We start from the raw sequence: 9,012 nt of genomic DNA, 5'->3' as shown, positions 1-9,012 counted from the left end.
AAATCAGGGAAGGAAAAATAATACAACAATATCTCAAAAATATAAACACAATGCGAGAAAAATCAACAACAAAAAAACAACAACAAAAAACAAAAAACTGCTACACAATAACCTTTTACTTAATTTTATCCGAACTGAAAATGTCCTGTAATTTAATAAAAATCCAAACCATTAATAATTTTATTAAACAACGGGGTTCGAATCTAATTCAACATAATAAGAAAGGATAAAAGAAAAAAAAAACTATATAAAGTAAAGCGGAATAAGTAGATAAAGCAAAATGAATAAAGAAATAAAGAAAAAAAAACGAAATTACTTCAAGCCTTGGAGAATATTTTTCTGCAAAGGGAAGAAGAGTTTTTAATAAGAGAAAGTTCACTGGGAATAGAGTTCCAAAGAGCAATTGCTCTATAAATTGGTGACCTCTGAGCTGCTGAGGATACCCTTTTAGGCAGCCGAAATTGGTGAACAGAGCTCCGAAGCAAAGTCTGGCACTTACGTGTTGATGATCAAAGTAGGATAAGATGTTTGGAGGAAGCGAGAAATTGAAGGCTCGATGAGCTAGTTTTATGTTCTGCTTCTTGATAACCACATCTAAGGCATCTAGACCTGTATCACTGTAAAGATCAGCTGTAGGATAGAGTCGGGGTAGGCGAAAAGTTGTCTTCACCGCTCTATTATGTGTTGTTTGGAGTTGCTAAAGGGAAGAATAGTTAGTATTGTCCCATACAGTGCAGCAATAAGAAAGGTAAGGAAGGACAAATGCATAGTAAAGAGAAAGCATTACATTGGAATGAAGAAATTGATTGGCACGATGAAGCATAGACACTTGACGAGAAATTATAGAATGTGTATAGGAACTATGAGTTTTGAAAGAAAGAAAACAATCAACATGCACACCAAGAAGTTTAACACAAGAGCACTGGGGAATTATATCAGTACCATAAAAAACAAAGATTGTTGGGGAAGGTTCAGACATATGGTATAAGGTTCGAAAATGAATAATACTACTCTTAGAGCTATTCAACAGCATCCCGTTCTGCTCACACCAATCACGCACATGGTTGAGCAGAAGCTGAGCCTTAGCAACAGCAGAGGGCAGATCATTAGAAACCACAAAAAAATTATTATCGTCTTCAGACAAAACAGAGTGGGTATCAAGCTTGGGAGATGGAGGATGGTCATTAACCTAAATAAGAAAGAGGAGTGGTCCCAAAACTGAGCCTTGAGGTACCCCTTTGGAAACCGAAGCTAGATCAGAACATTTCCCATCGTAATACACAAACTGAGATCTATAAGACAGTTAAGGTTTAAACCATTCAAAGGCAATTCCCTGAACTCCAAGTATAGACAGTTTTCCCAGTAAGACAAAATGATCTACCATGTTGAAAGCATTATAAAAATCAAGAAAGAGTCCAAGAACACAACGACCCTTGTCTATGTTAACGCGCACGAATTCTGTAAAGTCAACTAGACCACATGCAGTAGAGAGTTTAGGTTGGAAGCCATACTGGTGATCAGACAGAACAGAACCTCTTTCAATTGAAGCACTAGTAGAGAGGAATGAAAAAAGCGTGTTATGCACAACTTTTTGAAGTAATTTCGAGAAAATTGGCAGAATTGATAAAGGTCTATAGTTTGACACTAAGCTGGGGTCACCCTTCTTAAAAAGAGGAAGTACTTTTGCAATTTTAAACGAATCAGGGTATACACCTTTTGAAATAGATCGATTAAAAATACTAGTAAGGGGTTCAACAACATAAGAGGAAACAGACTTAAGCACATGGTTTGTTAGTCCAAGCGCATCAGCTGTGTTACTGCTACTTATAGAAGAAATAAAATCACAGATCTCTATGCTTGTACAAGGAGTTAGAAAAATACTTCTCTGAGCTGGTGAAGATTTACCTAGTTTAGGAAAGAAGGGGGTCTTAACAGTTGGTAGGGTGGTAAAGTAAGAGTTGAAGGCACTAGGTACAGCTGCTTTTTCAATAGTTGAACTATTTGCATTCTTGAAGGCAGTAGGCTGTTTCTTTGATTGTTTCCTACGAGATAAAGCTTCATTAACTACACTCCAAACTTTCTGTAAATTACCTTTGAATTCCTGAATTTTCAAAAAAACATAATTCTTCTTAGCTAGTCTAATTGTTGATGTTAACACATTCTTATAATGCTTATACTTTGATAAATCATCAGGATCAAGGCTTTTGCAAGCCAGCTTACCAATGTAAGCAGGGTGTGCTCTAATGCCCTTAATCATCTACCCCTCTCCTAACTTTTTTGAAAAGGGATAGGCGTGCTTCACCTCTTTCTCAAAGGTGAAATAAAGACGAAAAACATACAATTTCATTTTGTATGAACTTTCGAAATTGTAAAATCACAAAGGCTAAAACATAAAAAAACCTGTTGTTTAACCTGTTGTTTCAAAACAGTACACGCCAAATTTCATTACGCAGTGATTCTCTCCATAATTTATTACACTTACCCTGTAATTTGATGTTTATGGTTTTTCTTTCAAAGTTCTGCTGTCACCCCCCCCCCTAAAAAAAGTTTATCCAAGGTCTCATACAAGATGTACGTATACTACCTAGTCGGTTGTTTTTCCTACATAAAACTTTGCGACATTTTCGCTCACTAAAATATTTTAAATTACATCCATACACCCACTTTAAAAAATATACACACAGTATAATAAACCCAATATAAATACAGCCATTAAAAAAACGCTGTAATAAACAAGATGACTGCAAATAAGTAATAAAAATAAACTGAATTTTTAATTATAAAATTTTTTTCGTTCCTAGAAAATTTAATAATCCAAGGTTTTATTTTGTAGTAATTGTTTGAATTTTCAGTTTGATAATTATTGAAAGGCCCAAAAATCCCTAATATATTTTGTTGTCAGTAAAAGGCAAATGACAGAATAGACTCAAGAAGATTAATCTACAGGGTGAGAAAGGTAGTGTAGCAGTCAAATTTCTGTTTTAGTAATGTCTGTCCGTTTTAAGTTTGACTCGAGTATTCCTTGTAATTTTTATTGTTTAAGATTTTGTTTTAAGTTTGAATTGTTATAGGACTTTAATTCTGCTCATACTAAGTTTGAAAATGGATCTTTACTTTTCTTTGGAAAAATTCTTTAACGAGAAGCTTTTTAAAAACTAATTTCTTTTTTTTCTAAAGTTTTATTGTTGTTTAACATTACGGATCAGGTTCCAGTTTCAGGTTCTTGGCTTAAGAATTTAAAGCAGGTTTTCGCTTTTTTGTTTGGAGGGGGGCTTCACACATGGGGGAATTCAGAAACGGGAAAGAACTTGTAGGCTCCCATATAATCCCCGATCCACCTACAAGAAAAAATCCTCCCTGAAAACGTCTGTATACTTCCCAAAAACCAATACTATATGTTAACATTGGGTAAAGTTCATAACTTTCAGCCCTCCCCCTGGGGACTTTTGGGGATTAAGTCATCCTAAAAGACATAGTTATCATATTTTCGACCATGCTGAAGAAAATGGCTATCTCAAAATTTTTATCAGGTGACTTTGGGAAAAAAATGAGCGTAGGAGGGGGCCTAGTTGCCCTCCATTTTATTGGTCACTAAAAAAGCGCACTAGAACTTTTAATTACCGTTCCAATGAGCCCTCCGACGAAATTCTAGGACCACTGGGTCGATACGATCACCCCTGGAAAAAAAATGAAAGTAAGGAGCAACATCAAAACTTAAAACGAACAGAAAATATTATGTATATGATTTGGTTCACCCCTTAGTCAATACCTCGCTCTTTAAGCCAAAGATTTTTTAGTACTTTTATAAGAGTTATTTATTATAATTATCAGCCTATGTGATTAAGGTTTCATTTTTAAAGAAATGGAACAAAATTAGAACTTTAGCTTAAAGAGCAAGGTATTGACTAGGGGGCGAACCCCCTAATATACGTATTAAAAATCTATGAATATAGAAGTTCGTTACGTAAATTAATTCGTAAGTTACGTATATTTATTACTAATAAAAACGTTCGTAAATAAAATTAAACAAGTTTCGAGAAAGCCATTTAACCAAATAAAAGTAAAATTAATATGGAGATTTTGTTTTAAATATTCATATACGGTGAGCCAATATCAAAACCTGCATTAATTCAAAAACGTTCAAAATTTAAATAATTTTTTTTTTTTTTTAACTGGAAGTAAGGAACAACGTTAAAACTTAAAACGAACAGAAATTATTCCGTATATGAAAGGGGCTGTTCCCTCCTCAACGCCTCGTTCTTTACCCTAATGTTTGACTTTCTTACAACTCTATTTTTTTACAATAAAAAACTTTAGCGTAAAGAGTGAGGCGTTGAGGAGGGTACAGCCCTATTCATATACGTAGTAATTTCTGTTCTTTTTAAGTTTTAACGTCGTTCCTTACTTTCAGTTAAAAAACTTGTTTTTTTTATTTAATCACCTAAAATATCAGATTGAGAATCTGCAGCAAATTGTATAATAAAATCACAAGCATTTTTCTCAATTAGATTGCCACTTATTTCAACTGATTTTTCCATTCCCGTAACACCTATCAGCCCATTTTTACATCTGTTGTTTCGGAATTGATTGCCAAACATTTTGAATACGGCATAGTGGCCGTCTTGTTAAAACGCGAAATTTTGATTCTTCAAGCATCCTAGATGAAAGTGTGAGCAAAATAAATGAAGTTTTAGAGGTTTTGCGAGTTCAGGGTGCTAGAATTGGTTTGAAAATTAGTGTTAGGAAGACTAAGTCACAAAGGCTAGGAATAAGTTAAGATGAAAAGGTGACGTTGGGTAATGAAAAGATTGATCAGGTGGGCAGCTTCACTTACCTTGGTAGCATCAAACATTTCGTGGTAACGAACTGTAAGTAAGGAGCGACCCGGCTTATTGGTAACCGAAACTCTAAAAAACGGGTTTTTGATGCCAATAGATACATCAAAAGAATCAAATTTCAATGCTTAATTCAAATATATGAGTTTCATTGAGTTTAGTCCTACTCATCAAAAGTTACGCGCCTAATAAAATTTGGCTTATTGTTGAAAAAAGGGGAAAAGACCCCCAAAAAGCCATAGAGCCTTAATGAAAATCACACCATCAGATTCAACGTATCAGAGAACCCTACAGCAGAGGTTTCAAGCTCCTATCTACAAAAATGTGGAATTTTCTATTTTTTGCCAGAAGAAAGATCACGGATGCGTGTGTATTTGGTTTCTTTTTTTTTCAGGGGAGATATTATCGATCCATTGGTCCTAGCAAATTGTACGAGGACCCAGTGAATTGAAAATTAGAAGTTCTAATGCCCTTTTTAACTGACCCAAAACAATGGGGGGCAACTAGGCCCCCTCTCACGCTTATTTTTTTCCCAAAGTCGCCTGATCACAATTTTGAGATAGCAATTTTATTCAGCATGGTTGGAAATATGATAAAAATGTCTTTTAGGATGACTTGATCCCCCAAAGTCCCCAGGGGGAGGGCTGAAAGTTATGAACTTTACTCAATGTTAACATATAGTATAGGTTTTTGGGACTTATACAGACTTTTTCAGAGGAGATTTTTTCTGGTCGGGGGGGGCCGGCGCGGGTCGGGGGCCATATGGAAGGGTCTTTCCATGAAGGAAGTTTTCAGGGGGGAAGGGAAATTGCCATGAAGGGGGCGCCGGACTTGCCAGCATTATTTATTGGTTATTGGGAAGTATACAACCATTTTCAGGAAGGATTTTTTCTGGAGGGGGGCTAGAGGAGGGGATTACTCTGGAGAATATGTCCGTGGAGGATGTTTCTTTGGGGTAAGGGACATGTCTAGGAAGGGGGCGCCGGATTTCCAAGCATTATTTAAGAAACGATCAGAAGTTAAATAAAAAAAAACAAGTTTTTTCAACTGAAATGTAAGAAGGAATATTAGAACTTAAAACGAACAGAAATTATAACGTAAGTGAGGGGATTTTCCCCCAAGTCAATACCTCGCTCTTTACGCTACCGTTTTTTTTTTTAAGTGCTGTCAAAAGACCTATCTCTTCTAATTAAACGGCCTTTGTGATTCAGGGGTTTGTTAATCAAAATTTTGTTTAACTTTTAACGTAAAGAGCGTGGTATTGACTAAGGGGAGAACCCCTTCATATAAGTAATAACATACACGTAATAAAAAAAAACAATAAAAAAACAAGCGATACGGCTCAATAGTAATCGAAACTTTTAAAAACGAAATTTTGATGTCAATAAATGTATCAAAAGAATGTGTTTATAATGCTGATCCTAAATATATAAATTTTATTAAGTTTAGTATTACTCATCAAAGGCTACGAGCCTGAGAAAATTTACTTGATTTTTTAAAGAGGGGGAAACATCCCCTACAAGTGAAAGAATTTTAATGAAAATCACACCGTCAGATTCAGCGTATCAGAAAACCCTATTACATAGGTTTCAAGCTCATATCTGCAAAAATCTGCAACTTTGTATTTTTTGCCAGAAGAAAAATATACGAATATAGAAGTTAGTTACGTAAGTTAATTTGTAAAGACATCAATTTATAAAAAGAAAATTAAAATTTTTATGCAAATAAAAGCTGCAATAACTAAAAAACGATCAGAAATTAAATAAAAAAAAACAAGTTTTTTAAACTGAAAGTAAGGAGCGACATTAAAACTTAAAACGAACAGAAATTATTCCGTATATGAAGGGGCTGTCCCCTCCTCAACGCCTCGCTCTTTACGCTAAAGTTTGACTTTCTCACAACTCAATTTTTTTAAACAATAAAAAAACTTTAGCGTAAAGAGCGAGGCGTTGAGGAGGGGACAGCCCCCTTCATTTACGGAATAATTTCTGTTCGTTTTAAGTTTTAATGTCGCTCCTTACTTGCAGTTTAAAAAACTTGTTTTTTTTATTTAATTATTAGTAAAGATGGTGGGAGCAGTAAAGATGTTAAAAATAGAATACCCAAGGGTCAGGGTGTTTTTTCACAGTTTAATAAAGTTTGTAAGAATAGTAAGATAAGTCTTCAAACCAAGATTATAATATTAAAAGATTCGGGGATGACAGTGGTCAAATATGGCTCTGAAGCATGGGAGCTCCGAAAAGCGGATGAAGATTGGCTAGGTGATTTCCAGAGAAATTGCTTAAGGATTGTTCTGGGTACCCGGCTGACTGACCGTATTTCAAACAATAGGCTATACGAAAAATGTGGATCAATAGCGCTCTCTAGGGCTATAATGAAAGAAAGGTTGAGGTGGTTAGGGCACTTTGTGCGGATGAAGGATGACAGATTGCCGAAGATTGTTCTTTTTGGCCAACCCTCGAGGGCTAAATGGAAAGCAGGTCGGCCCCGTCTGGGGGGGGAAGACATCATAAAGAAAGATTTAAAGGAAATGGGAACTTCGTGGGCAGGTGTAAAAAGGCAGGCTTTGAATAGATTGGGGGGGAGGAGGATCGTGCGTAGCTGTGTTGGCCTCAGGCGGCTTGGTGCTGCGGTGAGTTGTTAGTAGTAGTAGTAGCTATTGATACCATATTTTATTTCAGCCAATGGCTGTTTACCAGTGTGTCTATGGAGCGTAGCCACAAGAATTACCTTTTTGTCATTTGATTTAATATCAGAAAAAACAAATTCGATGCTTTCGTTGGATCTTCGAAGGTTATACCAGTTACCTACCATCAGGACTGTATACCCTAAAATTAAAAACATATGTTATTTGTGATTTCATAAGTTCATCCTTGAAAAGAAAACAAGACAACAAATTGATTACCAAAGACTCGTTGCAAGAAACTTTGTGTTTTGAAACTATCCTAAATGAAAAGGTTTTGGGGCCTTCCCACGGAAAAATATCAAAATTTAGCCTACAATTTCTTTCCCGTTTCTGAATTTCTCCATTTATGACCCTCCCCCCCCGAACAAAAAAATGAAAACCTGCTTTGAACTCTTAAGCCAAGAACCTGAAACTGGAACCTGATCCGTAATGTTAAACAATAAAAAAACTTTAGAAAAAAAAGAAATTAGTTTTTAAAAAGCTTCTCGTTAAAGAATTTTTCCAAAGAAAAGTAAAGATCCATTTTCAAACTTAGTATGAGCAGAATTAAAGTCCTATAACAATTCAAACTTAAAACAAAATCTTAAACAATAAAAGTTATAAGGAATACTCGAGTGAAACTTAAAACGGACAGACATTAGTAAAACAGAAATTTGACTGCTACACTACCTTTCTCACCCTGTAGATTAATCTTCTTGAGTCTATTCTGCCATTTGCCTTTTACTGACAACAAAATATATTAGGGATTTTTAGGACCTTTCAATAATTATCAAACAGAAAATCCAAATAGTTACTACAAAATAAAATCTTGGATTATTAAATTTTCTAGGAACGAATATAATTATATAATTAAAAATTCAGTTTATTTTTTTTTACTTATTTGCAATCACCTTGTTTATTACAGCGTTTTTTAATGGCTGTATTTATATTAGGTTTATTATATTGTGTGTATATTTTTTAAAGTGGGTGTATGGATGTAATTTAAAATCTTTTCGTGTTAATTAGAATAAATAGCTCTTATGAAAGTATTGAAACATATTTGGCTTAAAGAGTGAGGTATTGACTACCAAATCATATACATAATATTTTCTGTTCGATTTAAGTTTTGATGTTGCTCCTTACTTTTATTTGAAAAACTAATTTTTTTTATTTAATTTCTGATCTTTTTCTTTAATAATGATGGGAGATCCGGCGCCTCTTTCAGAGCAGTGTCCCTTCCCCCATGAAAACCTCCTTCATGAAAAGAGTCTCCCATATAATTCCCGACCCACCTACAAGAAAAAATCCCCTCTGAAAACGTCTGTACACTTCCCAATAACCAATCCTATATGTTAACATTGGGTAAAGTTCTTAACTTTCAGTCCTCCCCTTGGGGATTTTGGGGGATTCAGTCATCCTAAAAGACATAGTTATCATATTTTCGACTATACTGAATAAAATGGCTACCTAAAAATTTTGATCGGGTTACTTTGGGAAAAAATGAGCGTGGGA

The 9,012-nt window shown here is 34.9% G+C and overlaps 1 long non-coding RNA gene across 1 annotated transcript; it reads right to left on the bottom strand.

Moving 5' to 3' along the window:
• Window positions 1–1,699: 1,699 nt before the first annotated feature.
• On the bottom strand, window positions 1,700–7,668 carry LOC148950483 (uncharacterized). Its single transcript, XR_016142006.1, has 3 exons — window positions 7,566–7,668; window positions 3,622–3,677; window positions 1,700–2,042 (listed from the first exon to the last, which is right to left on the bottom strand). It is a non-coding gene; the product is annotated as an uncharacterized LOC148950483 (long non-coding RNA).
• Window positions 7,669–9,012: the final 1,344 nt, after the last annotated feature.

The sequence above is a fragment of the Artemia sp. Qi Xiang Cuo genome, chromosome 7 (assembly GCF_049724085.1).
Source record: "Artemia sp. Qi Xiang Cuo chromosome 7, ASM4972408v1, whole genome shotgun sequence".
In the NCBI taxonomy this organism is placed as follows: domain Eukaryota; kingdom Metazoa; phylum Arthropoda; class Branchiopoda; order Anostraca; family Artemiidae; genus Artemia; species Artemia sp. Qi Xiang Cuo.
The sequence above is the reverse complement of the archived record's forward strand: the minus strand, read 5'-3'. Positions and strand labels throughout refer to the sequence as shown.